Here is a 25,285-nt window from a genome sequence, read left to right as displayed (position 1 = left end):
CTGGTTGTGATGGGCGCTGACACAACCGCAGCTGGTAAAGGTACAGGTTGCTGTCACGGAGATCGTAACTGATGCGTAGACTGAACACGCAGGGCTTTTATTAACTTGAGGAATTTGAGAAATGCAGATATTGCAATAGGGTCACTTTTAAATTTGTTACCCCTCTTGTCTAGTAGCACGGGAGGATTGTAGCAGGCTTGCGTCCGGCCGTCGGGACAGGAGCCCCGCGGCGGCACCTCCTGGGGCGGCAGCTGGTGCCCTGGGCTCCCCCCGCACCTCCTGGGGCGGCAGCTGGTGCCCTGGGCTCCCCCCGCACCTCCTGGGGCGGCAGCTGGTGCCCTGGGCTCCCCCCGCACCTCCTGGGGCGGCAGCTGATGCCCTGGGCTCCCCCCGCACCTCCTGGGGCGGCAGCTGGTGCCCTGGGCTCCCCCCGGGCTCTGGCAGCCTCTGCCCAGGCTGGGCGCTTGTGCCTCCTGCGTTCAGGCAGATTCCGCTCCTTCAGGAGCTTTCGGCGCTGGCGTCTGTCACCTTTTTGGGGCCGTAGCCCATCTGCTCTCCTCTGGGCAGCAGCGGGAGGTTATTCAGGTGTTGAAGGGGAAAGGAAACAAACCAGCAAGTTGGATTAAGTGGAATTCACAAATTAATGAAATAACAAGTATGTGAAAAAACCCTTAGCTGGTAAAGAAACCTCCCTGGGGGAGAAGAGCAGGAGGAAAGTGAAGGCGTTGGCAGAGCGGAGAAGGGGAGGTGATGGCAAACTGCAGACATTGGGGGACGAGCCTTTGGGCAGATTTTCATTTTTGTCCCCACCATGTCAGGAGTTTGCAAAAAAAAAAACAAAAACAAAAAACACCCAAACAAACAAGTGTGTGTGGGGGAAATGCCATCTCTGTGTCTACAGCCAAATACACTCCTTGGTTCAAAAAAATGTATGATCCCATAAACCTCCTTCAGATAGAGCTAGAACAAGAATATAATAACCCTTTCTTTGGAGGGCAGCTTCTGAGCTGTATGCGAGCCCATGGCTTGTAGAGATCTTACACAAAATTCACATATTTCAGAAAAAGTAAGTGAATTCAGTCTGTCGCTGTTGCTGGTTGACTAGGAATAGTGTGAAGGATACAGAAACCTCATTATTTTAGGCTTTTTCTATCACCGTGCAATGCAAGACAATAAATTAACCAAAATAATCCTGAGGAAAGTCCAAGACCTGCACTTACTTATTTGCAATGTATTTTCTCACGTAATTCTGTGTTCCCAAAGCAGCTTATTATACAGGATTCTCATGTAAAAAAGAAAGTCGATGTTTGTTGAGCTGGATATGATATTAAATAAAACTCCCCACATATTAGTTTCGCTTATTTTATAGCTTCATGTTTGAATATGAAGTCAGAATTTATGCAGCTGGAGTTAGTAACTAAAGTTTTGCTTATCCTTAGTGATTTTCTGGACTTGGTGCTTTTGGTTTGCTTTGTTTTTCTCTCCTAATTTTGTAATGAACTTGGCGCCTTTAAAGAAAGGTACGCCATTATTTAGCACACAAGGTTCAAATGCTTTTTCTGTCTTTTAGATAAAGGTCCTTTAACCTCTATTTTTATATTATTAGTAACTGTGTAGTACTTAAATAATTTAGTGTCTTTTATCTTAGCAACTCTAGATTGAGACACAAAAAGTATTTTGTCTTGCAGATCTTTTTTTTGCTTTAAAACATTAGCTTATTTGTAAGAGTATTTCAGTTCAGTATTCCCATGTTCTTCTTTCATGGAATATTTAATTACAGTAGTATTTCAAAGATAAAAATATGTTTTTTTAATGCAGTAGCATACTACAGTGGGAGAAGGAGAGGTCAGCATCACAGCTACTCATCTTCTACTCCTTTAGCTTTGCTCCTGGACATATATGCATCAGTTCCTATTGGAAACGGGAATTCAGGGGCTCTGTACAATCACTGAACCATAGGCACGGGTCTCCTTGTGATAAAGGAATTCTTATGCCGAACCTGTGACGGGAATGAAGGGTTGGTCAAAAGGAGAATAAAGACCCATAAACCTTGCTGAAAGTCAGCTCCAACACAGCTGTCCAGACCCATTTTGTTTCACTTTTCCTCAGTTTAAAATAATAATGATTAAAAAGCAATTAAGAGGTCTGTCTCTGCCTCCCTTCAGCCTAGCCCAAGGTCTGTTTGCTCAGCGTGGCTCGCTGGCCATGAAAGCTCCAGGAAACACGGAAAGCACTTGGGAAAGTCTCAGTAGGGCAATTTGAAATTAACCCTGGTGAACTAGAGTTTGCTTATCCTCTTTTGTAGGTTTTGGGGGTTTTACTGGTTATCGTAATGAAGTTGCAGGCTCCCTGTTGTATTTATAGTTCAGAGTTAATACATCATTTGGAAAATAGTTGGAGTTAAAATAATGCTGATATATATAATGATTAACTCATTAACAGCCATTACCAATTTGTATAATTTATACAAATTTTTCATTGCTTTAGCAATGCACCCTGCACCCTTTCAGCGTTGCCTCCTGTCCCCTGTGAGCCCATCCCTGTCCTCACAGAAGGGCTGGCCGGCGCCGGGTCCCAGGGGCAGTAGCCTGGGCTCTGGGGTGGAGACGGGAAGGGATTAATCCGGTGGGTGTCTGACAACTCGTGTAGTCACTGAGATTTTTAAGTATTGTGTCTTTTTTTTCTCCTTCTGTACTTTGATTTTGCAGACCGAGAGGTGTGACAGGGCTAAGAGGCCGGGGCCGGCGGCGGGAGGGGAGGGTGCTGTGCGGGACAGGGCTGGCCCCGGGTGGCCCCCGTGGTGGTGGCCGGCTGCAGCCACTGCTGGCCACGTGCCGGGGGACACGCGCCTTTGGAATAAAGGGTCGCCTTTCTGCAAAGGGCACTTGGTGGGACACGAAACGCATTTCAAGTAAACAAACACTTTCTCTAAAAATGCAAGAGCTCGAGTGAGCCCGTAAGGGCACGTCTGTTGGAAGGCAGTGATTATTTGTACAGAAATATTTCATTAAATGAGCAGTGCATTGAGTGGGTTAAATCTGCAGCGATTCTTGATGCTTTTTACAGGTTTCTCCCGTTTTAAGAATGACAGCAATGGCTGCGTTTTGCATAGCTATCGACATGCTGTCACCGCACGTTTACTTTTTAAACAGAATCTTTTCCCCTGAAATCACTCAGCGCTGTGGACTAGGTCTTTAACTGCGCTCTGCTGCTTGGAGTCATCCTGGCACTAGAAAGAAATTTTCAGATTGCCTGAACGGGACCCGTGGGATTTCCTGTGCTGCGGGTCTGCGTCTCTGTTCACGAGCTCATGGCTGGCGTGGCCCTCGCCTGCCGGAGAGTGGCAGTTCCATCACTGGCAACAGAATAAAGCGCCTTCGTTTGGAGATGCAAAGGCAGTTAGGGGAGAATAATGAGTCAGTTCTGGGTCGTGTAGATGGTGGCAGCACCGTTGGCTGCAACGTACCTGTGCTGTTATACATCAAGGGAGAATTTCCCTCAGAGCCTAGCTAAGGAACTCCTTTAACTCCGGTGACTCAGAAATATGACTTTTTTTCTTACTGTAGCATAAAGGGCAAGGTGTATTTAAACAGATTTAATTAACCTGTCTAAATTTGGTCATTTGACTAATAGGTGTTCCCGTTCATTTAGGGATGAGGCAGAGTCATTGTGCTTTCTAATTAAGAACTAAACTTAAGGCTGTGTCCCCGTTTGAAATACGTAGTGTTTGGATTAGGAGGGGAGATTTGGAAGGAAAAAGCAAGCCACCTGAACACTTGACAGAGAGGGACTTGGCCAGGAAGGAAATGTAAGCATTGCTGGTTGTTACTCCAAGATAACAACAAACAGATTAGAGACTATGCTTTTATTCCATGTGTTTTGTAGCGCTCTGTGTGAGGGTTTGCACACCTGGTGTTTGCTTCTCTTTCTGATTTACTTCTCATTCGATTTCCTACTTTCTCCTGCTTCTCCCTGTGAGGAGCGAAGCTGTGGGAAGGCTGGGTTTAGGGTTATTTCTTTCAAGAGAGCTCTGATTCATCCCACCTCCGCCTCCAGCTTAAATAAAGCATTTACGATAGAATTGTAATTTTTACACACACAGACACACACACACCCCGCGCCCCGTTCTCCCCAGCCCCCTGTGCCTGACAGCTCGGGGCCTCCTTGTCTCCTTTACTGACCTCACCACCCGCTGCCCTGCCCCTGTACCTGTTTTACCAATTCCAGCGCTTCCGTGGTGTTTCTCTGGACTCTGGGGAAATTCTCTTATTTCCCTCCCCTCCCCTCTCCAGGATGCTCTGGAGCTGCTGGGAGGGGGACTCGGGACAGCACCCATCAGGCACGTGAGCGAATCTGGGTGATGCTGTTCCTTTAGAAGCTGATCAGGAGCATCCTGCTCTGAAAAATAGGCTGTCTCCGGCCACTGCTCTCATTATTTCTTGTGCTGGCCTTTTTGTTACAGGAAACTGAGCTTAATTTGTGCTTTTTAGAGCCACTTTCGCTCTGGATCCCTGTTTGCCATGCGACAGTGGGATGACTCTTCTGTTCTCTTTATTTCTCTCAGTTGGTGAGATTGATCTTATTTTACTGAAATTTGCGGTATTGAGGGCTTTGAAGAGAATGTTGGGTTTTTTTCAGTTTGCCAGTAACTGAATAAGTAAGATTTGAAAATAGTTTAAAAATATATAGTGAATAATCATTACCCTTCTTGTTCTCCATATCATTAATGATTTTTAGAGATTTCAGACATCTGTACTGTTTTCTCCTCAGGCGTCATCTTCCCAAGCTGCAGAATCCCACTCTATTTAATCTTGCCTCATAAGAAGCCAGGTTTTGTACTTGTGATCATATTCCCAGCGCTACTAAAGCTTTCTAAGTTAGGAAGGAGCAAAATTTCATGCGTCCCTCAAAATGCAGATACACCTGGACTTAAACGGCAGCACAGTGACGTCCTTTTATTACCTCTCTACTGATTCTTGGCGTTCTGGGATGTCTGCTGAGCACCGGCTCTAGTTTGGACTTCATTATTCTGGCCAGTAACTGGAGAGAACGTGTCACTGCGCTGACAGTTTCAGGTAGGGAAAAGTGCAAACCATGGAATTTGGGTAAAATACTGCAATTTTGTAACTGGTGTAACTGACTTTAAGTATACATATATATCAGCTAAGGCATTAGAGATCGCTGTGATGGGAGCGTTTAGAAGGCTGATTTATCATGCCAGTTCTAAACTTCAAAACTAAACTTTCCTAAGCTGGGCAGTCACTGCACTCGGACCTCCTGCTAATCGTTTTTGTGCATTATTAATCTTTGTCACTGTCTATTCCCAACAGTTCAGAGAGGCCGTTATTAACATTCCCTGTGATTATGACTGTCAACTCTGCAAAACTAAATTTTTAAAAAATTTCAAATTTGTGAGATTTAGCAACATAAAAAACAAAGAAAAAAAAGATTGAACTACTGGTCCATGGCTAATGTCAGAAGAATTTTGGTTGAGTTTAAGGAGCAAAAGGCAAAGAACACATGCTGTGACTGATCTTCCGTTAATGTAACTTGTTGTAGTTTGTAATTTCAAGCCACTGGAGCTAAAAAAATTTACACTGGCTGAGAAACTCCTTAGTTTTTAAAAGTACATCAGCACAACTAGGTTCTGTAAATATGGCATTCCAGCAGCCAGGAATAGCATCAGTTTCAGCTTATTTTCTGTACTGAACAAGTGAAACACTTTTGGTGGGAATTCTGAATATGACGAGTGCTTTAGAATAAAGAAATATGTTTAGGCACTTTAGGCATCAAATTCAAATATTCTGGTTATGTTTCTTACCATACTTATACACACATATACATTTATGTTAAGGATGTATATTTATCTATCTCTCTCATTAAATTCAGTTGCATCAGTCTAACTACAGTATTTTACCCAAATTTCATGGTTTGCATTTTGCAAACCTAAAATTGTCAGAATATACCTGTAAATAATATATCCAGATACACGCAGAAATAGATGTTTTCAAGTAAAGATGGAAAGCTGTGTTAGAAATTCTTACTAGAACACCAGAATTACTGTATACAGCATTTTCCATATGCCATTGAGTAATGAAGCTTTCAAAGATTTAACAAATTTGACGAGTGGAAGAAAAAGCAAGTGGCAGCAACTTGATAACACTACTTAACAAAGTACTTTAAAACATCTTCACAAAATTTATAATGGGAAAAAATGATACTTTTTTTGCATTCAAAATAGAGAGAATTCAAAAAAGTGAGTTTAAAGCATCAGTTAATGGAATATGGCATCTGGCAATACTGCCAGACTTGCAAGGAAGAGACTGAAGTTGCTATGACTCCAAAAAAAGTGTTTCAGGTTGTTTGGTCATCTAAAATACTTGGGTTTAATTTAACAACTCTTAAGAAAAAAAAATTAAATTTTCCACTTTCTACTACATCAACCTGAAATTTTCCCCAAGGGGGAAAAAAAGTCAGTTATTCAGAAAGCGTTTTGAAAATTCCCAATGAGATTAGATTATTATACTTTTTTAATTTTTAATTTTATCTCTGTTTTGTAAAAAGGGCTGTGAAACCATTATCAATGTGGATATGCAGCCATTTACAACTCCTTTAATACTGTCAAATTGGTATTACGAGATTTGACTTCTCTATAGAACGCATCTGTGGTATGTTCTGATTTTACTGTAAATTTTGTTGGTGGCTTCAGAATTGATGTGGGGAGGGAGAGTTACCTGATTTCTGCAAATATCGGTCTGATTCCCACATTGTTTTTCCTTTATTCATACAACACAAGCTCCGTAGCATCTGTATGTTGCAATCACAACTGTTTGCAAAACTGACAATGTGGAAGTACATCTGAAAATGACATGCACAGATTTTCTGCTCCTGGTACCGACAAGCCACTACAGCTGTATCATACTCATAATTTCATTGCAAAGTTGGGCTGGTTCATCACTACAAAGAGCTGAATTTTCTTGAAGTAAGGAGCTAGGAATTGAAATGAAATCGTATTATACAAAAATACATGAGGTGTTTTATCTAGAGCTTAAGAATTTCTTCTCTAAAAAGGGAGCTCATCACCTGGAAGCGACAGCTGAATAAAACCACCTAGTCTCATCAGATCATTAAATAATTGCAATCTACTGATGTGATTCAGCACAGAAAGACGAGTGTGACTGTAATTTGATGAGGAGGTGAAGGGGGGCGTTAGCTCAGCCCCAGGACCTGCTGGCAGCACTGTGCCCTGATCCCCTCTGCCCGAACCCTGCCGAGGAGCCAGGGGGTACCCAGAGGGGAGAGTGAGAACATGGGGGGCCATGGAAAGATTCTTTTGTGGTTTAGCACTCAGCAATAAAACCCCCGACCTTCAGCCATCCAGAACAACTGCAGAAAAGAGCCCCCAAAATTACAAACTGCTCAGGAGCACGTCGAGTTGGAAATGTGAAGGAGGTCCTTAGAAGTGAAAATCGTGCAGAAATAGCCCCTCAGAGCAATAAGAAAAGGGTAAAGAATCCTTGAAAATGATGTTTGACCAGTTTATGAAGTGGATTAAGCAGTTCTAGAGGTAATGGTCAGCTGGAGTCAGTGTCTTGGGGGTTCCCGTGCTGTTTCTACCCTACAAAATACAAAATTCTCTGAAGTCACACTCAAAATATACTCCTAAAAGTAGAGATGCCACAGAAATGCTCAATTAATAATCTGTTTAATATTACAGATTTTAGCTGGACAACATAATTAAAAATGCAAACAAGAGTTGTGTTTTTAAAAGACTTTCTCAATCAGTATTTTGGAGCTTGACATTGTACTGTGCTCCAGTGAGATAGTTCGGTGGAAGTTCGGGGTGCCAGCCCCTCGCGCGGTTGTACTTTCTTTCATTTCTGATTGGGTTTGATTTAATTATGTTAGGTTTCTTTGAAACTGCCAAGCTACTCTGTGTGATAATACAGATCTCTTATGCATAGGGGGTTGCGGACTTTGCATAAATATTCAGAAAGGGAATTTTAATAAGCGGATTTACTATGCGTGCCAGGAACAATAATTTACAACCTAATACCGACCAACTGTGTTTCAGGACACAATTAGTGAATTAGGTGTCAGCACTTACATATTTCAGTGATGGTTATGTACTTTTTAAGAAGTCTTCTAGGCTCCTACATGCTATTTAGATACCTAATTATTATAGGAAATCTGCCTCCTGATTTTTAAATCTCTTCTGTATCATTAAAACAAGTCAGTAGAGAGGAGGGCAGCTTGCTAGCAGTATAAATCACAGAAGGGGCTCCAGGAAAGCTGGGGAGGGACTCTTGATCAGGGAGGGGAGCCGTAGGATGAAGGGGAAGGGTTTGACACTGAAAGAGGGGAGATGGAGATGAGATCTGGGGAAGAAATTCTTTGCTGTGAGGGTGGTGAGAGCCTGGCCCAGGTTGCCCAGAGAAGCTGGGCTCCCATTGCGGGTTGTTGCTTGCTGGCCACTGGCTGCAGGAGGTGCCAGGTCCACTCCAGCTTCCAACAGATAAAACCTTGTTTGCGTTGGGAGAATTGCAATCCCAGAGGTGGAGATGCTCAAAGTCACTCACAATTATTCAACAACTTTTTTTTTTCCTTTGTTTTTTTTTTTTTTAAACATAGTTTGTTCTATCTTCAATCATTTCCCCGTCCTAGATTATAGAAGAGAGAGGCTTATTTTTCAGCATGACTGAGAACCAGTTCATATTACTTCAGGGAGTCTGACTAATAATTCGCAAGCGAGAAGCTGGAGTGATCTGAAAGGTTCAAGAAAAGAGAGTACTTTTTCTTTATGAGTTACTGAATATAAAAGACTGATTATGTCTTTTGTTTTTGTGGGGGACAGAACTCATCATCGCAACAGTACCAACACCATCAATCTGAACAACAAAAATATTCTGTCACAGCTTGCGGGTGCATCGTTGTTCAGCTCCTTTCTCTAGAGCGAAATAATCTGATGTAGTATTGAAACTGCCACTAAGAATTGTTAATGTATAATTTATCCTTGCAATTAAAAAGCATTTTTAACCAAGTGTCACAACACAGTGACAAGTAAATTAGGCTGTGATTTACATTACAGTGCTTTGCAACTTGATTTAGTGTCACTCTGGAGGAACTGACAAACAGCCCCAGTGGAGTAAGACAGTGCTTTCAGTAAAGAATGAATTCATTTCCCATGTGTTAACAAGGATTGAAAGATAGTTGCTGTCTGGTACTGAAACAATGATTCATATTTCTTGTTTGTTTTCTAAAATGTTAAGCAATCCAATAGCAAAACTTTCTAGACAGAAAGAATACCCGGGTCAGTCACAGTGATTGATAACTCGGTGTTTTTATAAAATAAAACTTGGTTTAATACCTTAAGGCTTTTTTTCTTGTTGTAGTAGGAAAGGGAGATGAATCTGTTTATTTTATAGTTTACTTAGTCATTGTCTAAAATTGGGATCTTTGGAACGTCAGAATATGAAGAAGTCAGGTTAAATGCTGCGAAATGAAACTCACCAAGTGTAAGTTAGGTGAAACACTATTGCCATTGGATTGAGAAAAATACAGTCCCTTAAATATCATCAGTAATATCAAATATTCACTAATTAGTATTTCGGGATATCACTCACTGTTGGTTTTGGATGCTTCCATTTTTACTTGTCTCATCTTCTTTCCAATGAGCAAAATAGCATTATAGAAAATAACTGGGAAACTATAATGCCGGTGAGATTTTTGTTGAGGGGAAAAGGAGGAAAAATATTCTCAAACAATGAACTGAGTCATTCATTCTCCTCATTAACTATAGTTAGCTGTTTCTAGGGAAACTACACCAGCAGCGATGGAGAGAGATTTACCAGTTTGTTCCATCTGTACTCGCTCTGCTCCAGTAGCTGGAAGCAGCGGAACAAGCTCCTCGGTGTCCTGGCAGTGTGAGAAGCGTTCTCTGGGTCCGGGGGGTGACTCGGTAGCTCCAGTCACTGGGTAGGGGGCAAATTCAACTGTTGATTAATTATCTACATTTTATGAACACGTCGTTCATCACTCCAACAGTTGCTGGAGGCGCAGGATCTTCAGGAAAGTGTCCGTGCGAGTGGATGGTGTTCGGTAGCTCGCTAACAGCTCACTTCTTCATCACTGTTCGGCTGCCTGTGGCTAAAGGACAAAGCAAGGAGGAAAAAATACCATAAAAAGAGTCCGGCCAGAAATGTTTTGTTAAAACACAAGCTTTCACAGTCCTTAAAATCAGCAAAACATTTTGTTTTAAAAATACTTCTTGTTGGAAATATAGAAGAAAAATGTATTGTGATTCAACTGGGTCTTGTTTGGTTTTTTGGTTTGGTTTTTTTTGTTTTTTTAATCTTGCACTACAAGAAAATTATTTGGAAAGAGCTGGTATTGCAGGGAGGAAGAATTGTGTGTGCATGTAGGTAGCATGTTCAGCGTTTGTGGGGCCCTTGGAGTGGCTTCAGCAGTAGTCTCTTATTCAAGGGAGGAGGTCTTGCTATAGAAAATAACAGCATTATTATGGTTACATACAAACAGTTCTTAGGTAAGATGGTGTGACCCGGCATGGTTCAATGGTTTGCCAGATAATATGAAGCGCCAGGGAATTGGTAATGTTCTTTTCTGTGTGTAACCAAGCTTTGGAGAGGTGTGCCCTGCTTGGCACTGCTGGAGCAGCTACAGAAAAGCCCGTGGGCAGAATTTTATCCTGATGAGATAAAATGAGGTTTGTGCCTTTGTACCGGCTTGGCTTGGGTCTGCTCTGGGAATTGCATTCTGCAGTATTTATTCAGGTGAGCTCCCTGAAAATGGGGCAGATCTGTATTTTGGCTGCTTGCTTTTCTGCAGGTAATCTTGGTTTCATGTCACCAGGGGTGGGAAGATCCCTGTGGGGTACAGGGATTTTCCTCCCCAGCTCCCTTTAGATCCCCTTCAAGAAAGATGGGGAGAAACTGACGACAAATCAATCTCATCCAAACAGTTGCAGAGAAGTTAAAAAAGGTGACACTAATCCCACATTCTAAGCACATTAACTGCCTTTCCCAGTAAATTACCCCAGCAGCTGTTGGTACAGAAATGACAAATGCACGCCATCAGCTGTGAAGCGGTGAGTGCGAGCCCCTCAGGGCACGCTGTGACCCGCGTGCTCTAAGGTCACAACCGCTCAAGACCCTGCAAGGAAAGAAGTGCTTTTCACAGTTTACAAAAGCTAGTTTCAGATTAGAGTCCGAGCAAGTGATGTCAGTTTTGGCAAAAAATGTAATCCTTTGTATCCCGAAGCAGTTTGGCGTTGCCGTGGCTTGGGCTCGAGTGCCAGCTGTTGTTAGAGAAAACACAGGTAATGGGTGGACAGGTCTACCGCCCAGTGATTTTTCCAAGAACTTTTTCTTCAAGAGGGGTTTCTCCTGTTGTTCTCATTCTTCTGCTGTAGCCTTAGTACCTTAATAAAGTGCTCTCAAAGATCCTGAAACAAATTGACTAAACTTGGAGCAAATTACATGGCTTTTTTTCCCCGGGGAACACTAACGCCGCCCTAAGCACCAATTCTTGGCTGGCAGTTATTACACAAGATTTTATCAGACAAAGATCTTGTATGCCAGAAGAAGTGTGGCCCCAAGAAGGCAAGATGATGTTTCTGGTGAAGCTCAGGTGTAGCACCGTTGTCTCCTGAGTTCTCAGGCTGGTGGCACGAGGTGAGGTGGGCCTTGATGCCTTCCACTCCGGAGCACTGTGGGCCAGAAATGAAAGAATCATAAAGGGAATTTTCCTTCCTGCAGGAATTTCCTTCTGTTGCTGCTCGTGCTGTGGGTGCAGTCGGTAACGGGGCTGGCTCCACAGCTGCAGGTTCAGTCGTCTTTGGTCTTGGGTGAGTGGAGTAGTGCTCAGACTGTGGCAAGAGTGTTTTCGATGGTCTTTATGAGGAGAGCTGTGCGCTCGGTCACGGTGAAGGGAAACACTTCTGTCACCTGCCCAGCAAGAATAACATCCATCTTTCGCAAATTTTGTAACTCCTGGAAGTTACTAATTTTCAAAAGATTTTTTTTGCTTCTTTGCTTTGGTTTCTCTTCTCTCCTTTGAATTCTCTTAGGATTCTTCTTTGGATGTTGATGATCTAATACGTTGAAAAGATGCTTAACATAAATGGAGCCATGCCCCTCCGGTGCCTTTTTTTCTGGGTGATCCAATTAAAGGCATAGAGGTATAAATGCAGACGTGTGGTCAGCTTTGTAAAGAGAGAGCTTCATCCTGAAAAGCTGGGGCGACCAGTGCCTGTACTTTCCCAATTTTGGCATTAGATAGAGATATTTTGTATTAAGAAAAAGTAGGTAAGTCCTCCTTGCAAAAGCTATGAATTACTGTTGAGAGCACAGGAGCCAAGTTTGATTGCTGATTTTTATAGACGTAACTTAAAAGGTAGCCAGACTTTTTGATTTTCGGGGCTTAACTTAATGAGATAGGGTTATTTGTACTGTGTTCTTCTTGGTAACTTGTACTCGTCTTGACTTGTGTCCTCCTTTATTTCTCTCCATGGTAAAGGTCAGCATTACAGAAAACCTCTCTTACATCTGTCTAAAGTGATTGCATTGTGCTATTGATTTATGCATTAAATATGTCTGTGTTACTGTCCAATGTAAGCTGGATTATATAAGGAACATCACCTGAACGTATATTGTTTTCTCAAGGTAATTGAGGAATCGTTGCATCTTTGCAGTGCTAGTACCAGAAACTGTGAAAAAGCAGAATATGGGTAGCAGTAAATAGAGAGAAAAGGAAAATCTTGACGTGTGTCTTCAGGATTGAATAGAGGAGCTGCTGGCAAAGCATGCTGAGGGGAGGGACTGACTTATTTCTGGGTTTTGTGGGTGACAGAGAGACATCGGTGGACTTGCATTTAAAAATGTACTTCTAAAAACCAGGTATAAGAAATATAAAAAGAGACTCTGGTGTAAACTAACTGGCTGGAGGCACAAACTGGTGTCTCCATCCCTTTATTCCCGCCTTTCTCTAAAGATCTGAGAACTGTGTGGCGTTTAATAAGAATTAACTGCTTGGAGCTGAGCTTGATACTTTCCTTAAGACCATGTGTGGTTTGCATGTTTGTATACAAAATAACCTGGTTATCTGCTGAGATTTATTTTCTGAGTGTAAACTCATTTTGTGGCGCAGTCAGGGTGGGCTAGAAACAGAAAGGAGGGGGTGGGAAGGGAACAAAAGGAAAAGTGGTGGGGCAGGAGGCGGCAGGAGAGAGGAGATGTGGCGATTGCGGGGAAATAATCCTTCCTAAAAAAAGAAAACATGTTTATTACCAACGGAAAGCCCAAGGTGCCTGGGGCTGATAAAGAGAGGAAAAGAAAGAAAATGACAGTGCCTTTGAGTTTTCCGCTAGAAAGGAGGTTACAGGACCTTCAGCACAGGGCATGGACAAAGAAGGAAGCAAAAGGAAGGTGAAGCAATTTTCTCTCAGGATCGCTTGGGTTGTTTCTATTTAGTGTTTGAAAATACACACTAAATACACTAATTGCACTGTTACAAGTACTGTTATAAGCAGCAAAAATCTAGAGAGAAGTTTCTGAGAAATGTTTCTTCCCCACCAACAATTTGGGAAGGTCATAGGGGGGGAAACAGGAATTTAAGAATTAATAAACAAAATATTTTACAAAACATGTCAAAACAGGTATATATTCCAAGCCATTTAACTTTATTTTGAATTGAATATATCACATGTTGATAATTTTTACTTAACCTCAGCTCAAGCAAACTAGAGTGCACACCCTTTCCTAAAAATCTTTAGATTATTCTTAAATGGTAGGAACGTTTGCCATACTATTTGCATATGATAGGAGCTTTACTTACAGAGGACATGCTGTGAATACCTGGTTGATTTATGTAATTATATATTCCTAAAACTGTTTTGTATGGAGTTAACGGTAGGGTGTTTGAAGGCATTTCAGTTCGTGCAATGCAAAGAGAGGGGAAAGAAGGAAAGGGTTTGCGCTGTTGGTGTTTGTGCTTTGGCGGGTGTTGGGAGCGGCACAACAGCAGCGATTGGGAGAAGGTGTCCCGCTCCATCCAGAGGGCCACAGGGAGATTTCTTGCCCGTGAAGGAGGGATCAGGCGTTGAATGACACTGGCCTTAATTAGCGATTGGAAATGCAGCCTGTGCCTTTGCTGTTTCGCCACAAGGAGGTCACTCCCAGACTGATGGGGGGGACAAACAAGAGTCACTTTTTGTAGCAAAATCCAAAGGTAGACAGAGGTGCCCTGGGGAGAGCTCTCACTGGGGAACTAACTGCAAGTAATAACGCACGGGAAAATGTTTGCCTGGGGGAAAGAGCAATATTGTGGATTTTCAAGACTTAAGCTTACAATTACATTTGTTATGCAAACCCGTGCTTTTTTACTGGCGTTCTTTCTAATTGTAGAAAATGTATTGTGTTGTTAGATTCTAATAGTTTATCTGAAATCTCAGAGTGGTACTTGGAGCGTTTGCCAGTTGGTATTAGAAGAAGTAACTGCCATCTTTCATTCCCTTTTTTATCCCTCTATTTCTATTTCCCTTTTCTCCATTTGTCTTTCTGGGGAAAAGCATGGTAGATTTTATATTTGTGTACTAAGTGTTGTTCAGCACTGAGCACAACGTCCCAGCCACGAGAGACCGCAGTGCTTAATGCCGGAGAGGAGGAACGAGGCTGGGGTGATTCCGGCTGTTGTGGAACTGAAACCCAGAAGACGGAAATATTTAATGTGTAGGATGTCTGGGACAGATGTTAATGTTTGGCATCTCTAAGCAGAGTAATTATTTTGTTTATAAATGCACTTTATGTTAGCTGAGAGAGAAGTAAGTGGTAATAGGAAGCGTGTCATAAAACTATCTCATCTTGGATTCTTAGTTTTTCAATTTACTCCAATAATCTACTAGTTGTAGTTTGGTTGCAGAGTCACAAGTTCCAGCCATTTAAAAAATTATGACAGTCTTAACAATTTTATACTATTCACTTTCAATTTTAAAAAGATAATATTCAAAAGACATCCAAAATTGCAGGTAAACACTTAAAACACCTGTACCAGGTTTTAAATGTTATAAAGTGCTGTAATTTTACTGACTTCAGGAATAATTCTAATGTGTTGAGAAACTGTCTCTTCACTTTGAAGCTTCAATAATTTATCACAGTAGCTGAGCTCAGGGAAAATTGCTGTTAGATTCCACAAACCTGGAAGAAAATGCAAAAACCATCGGGGAGGGGGTGGAAATTCCAATGAATATTTACAATAGTTGATGTTTGACATCCTGTTCATGAGCAAAAATGTTTATTGGCACAGTTTATGTAATGGAAAAAGCATTCTATTTTAAAACTCGGAAGGTCTTCAGAAACTGCTTAAGGAGACACTGAGCAGTTTATGGTGAATCTTCTTAGGAGAAGAAATTCTTCAATGTTTGGTCTTTCAGTAGCAGCTTCTTCAATGATTTATCTGCTGTTGCAATATAATTTTTGATACACCTTATTAAAAAAGCTATGGGTGTAAGTCCTATCACTGAAGCAAATAATTAAACTTCTCTCTCTGCTCCCTCAAATTCAAATAAGTGACATACGTGATGCTGATTGCTGCCTTCCAAGGACGTAACCACTGGAGGGTCGTTGGAGTTAGAGCAGGTGTGTTTGTAGCACTGGAATCTCACACGGAAAGCAGAGGCAGTGAGAAGGTATCTTCTCCCATTACCCAGCGCTGCTGGGTGGCAGAAGATGCTGAGTGCAGAATACTCTATAAATAAAGTAAGGGCATAGGAACAGTCAGTAAAATATGCAGAATTTTCAGGCTGGACAGAGGACTACATCAAAAAGAGTAAAGATTTTTGCTTTCATAGAAAAAGAAAAAAAAGGCAAAATAAATTTACAGCTGAAAACACTGAAACAGAAGGCCCAGCAGAAACACAGAATTTTATGTGTCTGGATGAAGCGCTTTTCCTGTAATTTTGTCATTTTTAGTCAGTGTCTAAGCAATATAGACCCTGGAGCCTTTAGAGTGATTTATTTTATCCTAAACAGGATTAGGTGTGATAGTCAGGAGAGGAAAGAAAGAAACAAGCAGATTAATGCATTTGTAATTTGTAATCTGGATTATGTAGAAACTCCAGTGAGGAAATAAGTATGTTCTTTATAGACACTTAGAAGTGAATCTACGGTACTCATATTAAAATCTTGCAAACTGTTGAAGTATATAAAAAAATTCTCAGAAGAAATTAAAAAAGGACTTTGCAGATAAGGCAGTTATTTTGGCTGCTGTGGTAATACAAGACGATCGGCAGGAGAGAGGTAACGGCAGTGCATTAATGAGTTCTGAAGGAGAGAAAACGGCAAAAAAAAAAGCGTTAACTTACAGTTGCCACAGATGTAGGACTTTTAATTGGGGCTGCATTCCTGTTCTTGAGAACCATGAGGGAAGGGTTCAGTTCTGGGTTTTATGAAGAGATCAGCTGGGATGCTGCAACAGTTCTACTCTGAATGTCATCCCTGCGGTTTGTGCAATTCACAGCACTCTGTCCTTCCTCTCTTCATCTTTTCCTGGTCATGTCACTTCTGTCTGAGAGTAGAAGGATGACTGAGGGAGACAGGCACCTGGTGTACTGAAGCTATCATGAGCAAAGATACAAATATTAAAAGGTTGTAAGCTAACACATAATATTTAGGTATTTTTGCCATGTGATTTCCTTCTTCCCCACCTCCCCCCTGACTCCCCCCGAGTGGAAATACTTAACTGAAGCCTATTCAGTAAGTAAAGGCTACTTCATTATTATTATTTTTTTAAGTGAAAGTCTATTTTTCCTTTTGAAATGGGCTGTGCTTTCCATACCTCTTTTAGAAGGCTCGTTCATACGCAAGCGCGTGCCTTTTTCTGCCGGCAGATACTGTAGCAGTTCCGTGGGGATGTGAACTCTGTTGTTTGAATTAGAGATACCTGCAATGCTGCACAGATTGCAAAAACAAACAAATAAAACCCCAGCTAGATAACAGCCTACACGTTTACAGTAAAGGAGTGGAGTTCTGAAACTGTAATCCATAAATGTGATCTGCTTATTGTCAAAAATGTCTTGAAACTTCTAATTTGACTTGATAGTCAGTGAGAGATCTGGGGGGCGATCCCAGTAAGAATTTTGTTCCTTCTGGTGTCTAGTGTCTTACAGGCTTTTAGAGAAAACCAGCAGAGAGACAATTCCACCGTGCTTTCAATAAAAATTTAAGATACAACCTTCATGTTTGGAGAGAGGGGGGGAAATAAAATCTCTGCAAAGCATAATCTGTATCCCAGCGGAGCGGAGTTTTGCATGCTGTGAATACATTAACTGTGCATGCTAATGCAACACTATCAGTGCAGTGATCGCCGGCAGTATTGAAGTACCTTCCACATTTTAGGCTTATCTAAATTTGTTAATTAAATACCGCATTTTGTATTTGAAAAAGTATGTTTTCTGAGCATTAAGGACTAACAAGTGTGACACAGTGCTTATCTTCTAGTCATCAGCAATTTGTCTTCAACCAAATTGTAATGGAAGCCTCTGCTCCTTCCTGAATACCTCAAAGGGGGCCGTTAAATCAGGAGCTGTAGCGAGAACGTTGCTAAAAGCAGCGAGGAACACCTGGAGAAGTTTTGGCAAATGCAGCATTTTGAAGAAGTTCATATTTGTCGTTATAATTCTGAATGCTGGGTCTTTAGCTTTTAAAAATATTAATAGCGGCAGAGACTTGGACGAGTAACAGTCCGTTTTTCTCTCATAATGAGCTCCTATAGCCGGGCATGCTTTTCTCGCTTGGGCAGAATCCCAGAGCCACCCAGTAGCGTGCACTGGTCCCTGCGTGTGCCCTTCGGGAGCAGGGGCTCTCTGGGGCTCCTGTCTGATGAAGCCTCTCAAAACCTACGTGCCTCTAAGCACAGGATTTTCCCCGGCTGATTTCAAAGTGAGACAATGTCTCACTTTTGATAAAAGGAGGCCTGAGAAATTTGAAGTTTAAAAAGAAAAAAAAAAAAAGATTAAAAAATCATACTTTTATCTTGTGTGAGGATTCTGAAAGCGGCTCCTTTCAGAGCGCTGGGCCGGAGATGGGCACTGCACCCCTTGCTGCGGCTGGGCAGGACCCAAAATTGTATTTGCTCTGCATTGTGATGTTCAGGTTTTTCTGAAAAAATATTTATCCAGACTTGACATCTGCTGAAAGACATTTCTGAAGTCTGAGAAAGAATTAACTAGAGAGGAAAGAAATAATCATTGGCATATTTTCAGGAGAGGAAAGCATAAGGTAAACATATTTTGCATAGTGAGGCACTGTCTACACTCAGATTCTGACTATATTAAAATACAGATGGATGGCAAAATTTCCCTGCTATAGGTGTACTTTAAAAGAAAGAAAGAAGTGATTATGCAAAGTCTGGTGAAGGTGTTTTGGTACTGAAGTGCCACAGCAAAAGCCAATCCAATCAAAGGAATTGGTGCCAGAAGGTGTTTTGCCCAGACAAAAGGAAATCTGCGCCAGAGGTGATACTTGCTGAAGTGCCATTTAAAAAGAAAGTTCATACCCACCCCGGTCACCTCGTAAAGCGATAGAGCTATAGAGCCAGCTTCTCAGTGTGAGTTTGATGTCTCTGATGCTATAAGTGTGCCTGTATGTGCCTACATGCCAAGTGGCCAGCGGTAGCCAGGTGGCCATGCATGGCTGTGCACTCTGGAGGCAGCAGCCTTCAGCTGAGAGGTGTTCCACGTCCTCACAGAGGTCCCTTCCATGACCACATGGTGGAACGATGAAGTGCGAAAGGCAGATGTCTGAGAGGGAAGTACCACCGCAGCCTCACAGAGTGCAAGAGTAAACTTCCAAAGTCATCGCTACACCATTTTAAACCATTCTTTAATGATTTCATTAATTCACTTAATTGAAATTATATTGAATCAATTTCTTAATAAATGTATTTAATTCAACTTAGTGGGAAAAATATGGTGTGGAGAAGGCATATCTAGTTATTAGTGAATGCCTAGTACTGCAGTTAAAATCCTCTCTTCAAATAGAATACGCTGTATGTCTTTAAAAAGTCTTAATCTTGAGAAAATGACCCCCTCTGTAAAGCGTGAATCTTTATAGTCCTTTCTATGTAGGCTTTAAAATTATTCATAATGCTTCTTTTATACGATAAACTGGAAAAGCACAGCTTGGGGAGAGTTTTTAAAAAGTTTTAATGAATCACCCTATTCTATGTACACACATATTTATGTACCCTCGGTGGTAAAAATAGTTGGTGTTTAGGATCCTAAGCTCTTGTGAAACCGGGATGAAGAGCAGGGGTTGCACTGGGCTACTGCTTCTGGGCACGGGCAAGTTACCTTTGAAAAAGGCCACCTCTGCTGCAGTGGGAGTAGCGTCTATCCCTTACGCACAGGAGGTTTAAACACATAAGAGCTTTGCAAATCTGAAGGCATGTTAATAACTCATTAAGCCAGAAGTAATTTTTTTTGCAGATCTCGTTAATAAATGGTTAATAAAATATGTTAAAAGATCTCATCATTCTCTACTAGCTGTCTAAACTGCCATGCAATTTGCAGCGTCAAAATGTGAATTATGAATTCCATCAGTTGATTGCCAATTATTGCTAAAATGATTCTTTATAGTCAGTTATTTCTTACGTTTCTAATTTTCTCAAATCGCTGGGTTCTTGCAGTAAATTTCATAGGAGCCTTAAACGCCACTTGGAGCAGCTGTTCTTCCACAGTCCTGACACTCCCCTCAAGTTTAGTTTATTTTAGTCTCTGCTTAAACTTGGTGTCTCCCAGTCCTGTTATTTTAAAGAAATATTGCAAGCAGGGCAACTTTAAAATTGGAGAGGTTCCAATGTGCCTATTTTTGAGAAAATAATGGAGAGATGAGATTATAATGTCCCTAATTGTTTTTATATTGGATAAGCAGAAGAACAACTGTGATACAGGTTTCATACAGCTGCCAGCTTTCTTCAGGAGGACGGGATCGGTGTGGTTGATACCTGCAGGTGCACAAGATTTGTTATTTAAGAAGCATCACTGCCAAATGAGGGTTAAGATATAAGGAGGGCATTGCCAATGTTATCATTCATTTCCTGTTCCAGGGAGTTGTGTTCAGTCTGAAGTGACAGTACTTTAAATTAAATCTGAGATTTGGTTGCCTAAGGGGCAAATCTTCCCTAGGCAGAGACATCGAGTAGAGAAGGGGATTCTGTTCCGTGCGCAGATGCCTCTCTCTCATTTTTTCAGTTCTTAAGTTCTCAGTTTTTAAGGTCTCTTAATTTTCAGTGGTAATAATTATCGGGTGAGAAAAGGGGGCCATTTAAGTTATTTGTAGTGTGGGAATGTGTAAATAACTGCGTATGAGACGTGTGTATGCACGTGTGCTATGTAGCGTAGGTATAATGTCTGATGCTCACATGCTTTCACACACATCGATGTATGTAAATTCTTTCCTTATCGATCTGTCCCGTCTCCATACTACCCCCACGCGGTACGGTTGGTAGTATAATGTTTTCATAGAAAGGTAATTCAATATAACCGATACCCAGCATAAGAAAATATGGTGATAAAAATGATAGAGTTTATGAATTACAGTAACTACACATTTTATTATATGATACACTTTACATTTTATTATAATATACATTTTATGATTATTACAAAGATTGTAGCTCCTGAAATAATTTAAATGTTGATTTGATACTGGTACTAAATTGCTCCTTACTTTTAGCGGATACAGCTACAGTTGTTACCTCTCCTATTGCTTGGTGGAAAAAGAATAAATAACAATTACTGGGACCAAAAGACTGTGGTTCCAGTGACGTCAGAGTCAATAACGGTGCTATCTGGTGGCGTAAGAGCAACAGGGCTGTGGCTCGGTGGGGACTCTGGACACAGGGACAGCAAGGACCTGCAGTGGTGATGGCCTGGTAGGCAGTGTACCACAGGAGCACCAATCCATCGCCTCAGAGCCTCTGTGGCTGGTGGAGCTGGGTGTCCACCTAGGAGAAAGAGTGATGTTCTTCATGGTTTGGTTTGGGCACAATGATGTCTGGCGAGTGTTTCTGGGAACAGGAGACTGGGCTGTTGCCTGCTGGCAGTTTTCAGGCAAGGAGGGATTCTAGGTGTTTGGAAGTGGAAGAGGGGACGAACTCAGAATTGCTGTGTGAAGAACTAATGTTTTCTACTGTTTTGGGGTGTGTTGTATAGCTTTTTGCTTTCAGCAAAGGCAGAGTGTCTCTAGTCATACACTATCTGCTTAATGTAATGCACTCTGGTGACTTCTCTCTTCTGTAAGGGTGATATGAGATCTTATTTTTAACAATATATTGAAATTTGGGGAGTCTGATAAATAGTCTTCACTGTATCTCACTGACTTCCTTAGGAGTATGGCCAATGATCCATTGCCAGTGGATCCAGCAAATACTTACATTTGGTACTTGATGCGAGAGCATTCAAGAACTTTAAATTGAGATGAAATACTGTGAGATGCAAACTGAGGAGCAAGCGGGGATGGAGCGTCCGCTCCCTGAAGTGTTTGACCAACAGGGTGGAAATGTGCTCCGGTGGCGTGAGTCTGGCTTAATCCCCGCTGTGCCCATGGGCTCTCATGTCGTTATTGATAAAGCACAGGATTCTCATGTCGTTACTGATAAGGCAGAGCATTCTCACGTCTCTAATGGGTTCATACGGTGGGGCTGATGCCACGGGTGTCCTGCGGGCTTGGTGGCACCCAGTTGCTAATGCGGTGTGGTCCGGGCAAGCAGGCTAAACTGGGCAAGCATCGCCAGTTCGTTATTGTCACCATTACGCAGGTGAAATTCTACTGCGCAGTAGAGTTGTTGTGGATGCCTTGGACTTGCCGTGAGCACACAGCTAGTCCTGGGCTTATGCTTCTGTAAGTTGCGGTTTTATCTTCCTTACTCTGGACAAATTTGAGGGGGATAAAAGCAGGCTGCCTGTTGCAGTTCTGACTTCAAACCCTTGGAGTAGGTGCAGGCGGTTTTGTATTGTGAGCAAAATGCTCCTTTATTGCAGAAATGAGCTGGTATTTGTAGAGTATCAAAGGCAAATTGAGATGGCTGGTTGCAGACTTTTCCTTTCAAAACAAAATTCTGAACTTTTTGAGTCTTCACTCATGTCAAAATATAGTTGAAGGCCTTGCTTTGTGACTCCAAGGATTACTTGGCAATTCAGGACTCTCAATGTTTCTGATAAGTAAATATAAGACTTTTCCCACAAGAGGAGAACGTTTCTCCTGGTGTCTCTAAATTTATGGGTAACTTTATTTCCAGGTAGACTGTGTAATAAAAAAAACCGTAAGAAAAGAGTCTGTTGGAAGGTTTATACATATGGTTTTTTTAATGTGTGTGCCAAGCATTAATACATAAATAATTAATGGGCAGAGATACTTGAGTTTTCTAGAACCAGGAATATATTTGAAAGGAAGTGATCGTGAGAGTGATACAGCTTAGTGGCATCAGTGTGACAGGGAAGGAGGAGGATGTCACAAACCATAATTTGCCTGTGGGGTGGGATGTAAGAAGAGCTGGAGGGGACACATCTTCTAGTTCTTTGGGCCTGCCCACAGGTCAGAGAAAAGAAAAAGAAACAGGTGGGCGATGGAGTGATCCCCCCCATCAGCAGGTTCAGTGGGGACTGGTTGTGGAACCGATACATCTGGATAGGAATTTCTGGTATTCATGCATAAATAGTTAATCTTTGTATAAAGTTAGGCTCTCTTGATAACTTTATTTAAATTGTGCATTTGACATGATTTCATGAGTCATCTGATAACTCTAATCAGCATCACTGCGCGACACAAAAAATGCGTATCCTTAAAAAAATGAGGTTCCAGTCAGAGTTGACAGTCACTGGGAGGTTTTTTGGATTATAGAGTCTTTTAAATTTAAATGTCATCTCTGAGGGGTATTGAGCAGGGGAAGAGCTTGTGCTTGACTTAGTGTATGTATCCTCAGATGGTGTTCCCGGGAGCTCAGCAACTGGATCGCTCTTTTTCTGAAAAGGGTAGAAATCGTGGCCATTTCTGACATCAGAAGTAGTTCTTTCTCTTTGTTTTAAGACATGCCTTTCTAACTCACAAATGGAAAATATGAGGGAACATAGGATTAAAACCTCAGGATCTCTTCCTGGCTCAGATAATGAATTGCTGAGCAGAACTCCTGAGCCTGATGGAATTACACTGTTACGTCTCTAGAAGAATGTGACAAAAAAAATAGAATTTTAGATATTTCAGGATTACTTCGGGTAGGTTTTTTTATCTGATTAGAAGGGGCCAAAGAGGAAAGACTGACCTCCCTTCTAGCTTTCCGTGTGCTTCGGGGATTGAGAGGAAGGTCCTGCTGACCAATTCTGTTCAGGTGACTGGTGGCTCCAGAGGAGATCCCCTCATTGCCTTACCTTTGGAAGCCCACCTGATCTGAGCTCAGCTCCCTTTGAAAGCTCCCAGTCACCAAGAAGAATCCAAGCTCCTGGCTGCCTGGTCTAGCCCTTTCTGACCACTCTTGCCCATCTAATCCTTGACCGTAAAAGTGTATTTTATAAATTATATTAAAATTGGAGACTTAAAAAAATTCATATAATTCCCTTCAAAACTATGTGCAAATTGTGTGGCAGATTGTGTGGTAGATGTTGTGTGGCTGTGTCATTGAGTACTCTTTAGGAGGTATTGATGGTGAAGCGAGGCAAGCAGCATCTCGAAGGTAACCGCACAGTCAAGTGTTCTCTCTCCATAGATTAATGCACAGTGTTTGATGAGAGGCAGTGTCATTTCTGCAGTGGATCACTTCTCTACACGTTGCTGAAACAGCCTTGCCCTTGGGCTTGAGCTCTCAAAGTCATCAAGGTGGCCCGCAGCAGCTTGCAAAACTGGGCTTTTCCGTGTAATTCCAAGTGATCTAAATTCCACTCTGTCCCCACTTCATCTCCGTTTCTTTATTGACTGCCCGTAAGCCTCCAGAACCGAGGGTCTCAGGAACGTAAACAGATTCAGACTGTCTGGACCTGGGCTTTAGTCCCCAGGATAAAACGAGATTCATAGCCTGTACAAATTGGTGTTTGTGTCCTTTAACTGCAGTTCCGTGGACAAGTGGATTTCACCCTTTAAAAATGCATTGGTGTCTGCAGTTCATAAAAGAGAGGTTTTCATCCTGAAGTTTTGGGTTTTCTTTAAACAGCTCAATGCTAAACTTCTGGTGAGTAGGGAAAATTCTGTTTTCATCCAGTCTTATGTGCCTTTGTTTTGGTAAATAAACAGACAACAGTGAGAGAGTACGGAAGCCGTGCCCAAAACAGATGGAGCACATTTAATAGGGAAACTTGGGATATCTACTGTATCTACACATCACTTCCATAATGCCTTTTTTTTGTGGAGGAGTTTGTGCTAACCTGCTTAAGAAGTGTGTTCATTTGGAGTTGTCATGCCTGGGAATTCCCCCTGGAAAATAACAGAGGAGTTGTTATTCTGTTTTGTATTTTAACTTCAAGTGATCTTTTGAAAGGAGTTTACAGCCTTTCACTTCTGCACCAGGAGAAAACTATTTAGTGGGAAAAAACACACCTTCAAAGAAGTTTTGTTGAATAGAATTCTGTCATCTCTCATTGGACAAATGAAAAAAAGACTTTTCAACCTTGATGGGTAAAGTAATGTAGAATAAAAGAACATCGTATTAGTTACAAATTCCTTTTAAATTCAATGCTTAATTGCAATAGGATCCTTTTTAATTATTGTTATTTTACCCATAACAATTTTCATGATAAAAAAGCAAAAGCACAGAGCAGACACACTGCATCTCTTCTACCTAATTTTACCTAATTGTCAATTAAAATTTTATTTAATTTAAATCGGTAACGGTCTCTGCTAACTTTTTGTACCGTGTTATTTGTCATGAAAGTGGTTTAGTATTTAACTTCGGTCTAGATAGCTCACAAAACTTCTTTTTTTTTTTTTTTTTCCTTCCTGTTCCCCCGAGGTACCGCAGTAGCTGCTGGGTTTGTTACCTTTCGCGGGCTGCTCTGGAAAAGCCGGAAAGGTTCCAGCTTTGCTTCGGTCTCACCTCACGTTGCATGAAGGAGGCAGTTGGGTTGCAGAAAGTAGCATCTTTCTTAGATCTTCTTGTCTGGAAACCATTTCTTGGGTTCTGCATTTTGCAGCAAAGATCTGAGAGCCTGACCCAGGGAGGGAGCAGAAGGGGTTGCCCCACTGAGCTGGATCACACTCACCGTTGCTTCCTGCCCTCTCCGTACCCT

General features: G+C 41.7%; 1 protein-coding gene across 1 annotated transcript in view; it reads left to right on the top strand.

Moving 5' to 3' along the window:
• GALNTL6 (polypeptide N-acetylgalactosaminyltransferase like 6) overlaps positions 1 to 25,285 on the top strand; it is a 358,790-nt gene that overhangs the window by 23,880 nt on the left and 309,625 nt on the right. The gene's annotated exons all lie outside the window — the stretch shown is intronic.

This window comes from Numenius arquata, chromosome 10, assembly GCF_964106895.1.
Source record: "Numenius arquata chromosome 10, bNumArq3.hap1.1, whole genome shotgun sequence".
NCBI lineage: Eukaryota > Metazoa > Chordata > Aves > Charadriiformes > Scolopacidae > Numenius > Numenius arquata.
Note: the sequence above shows the minus strand (reverse complement) of the source record. Positions and strands in the feature narration are given on the sequence as shown.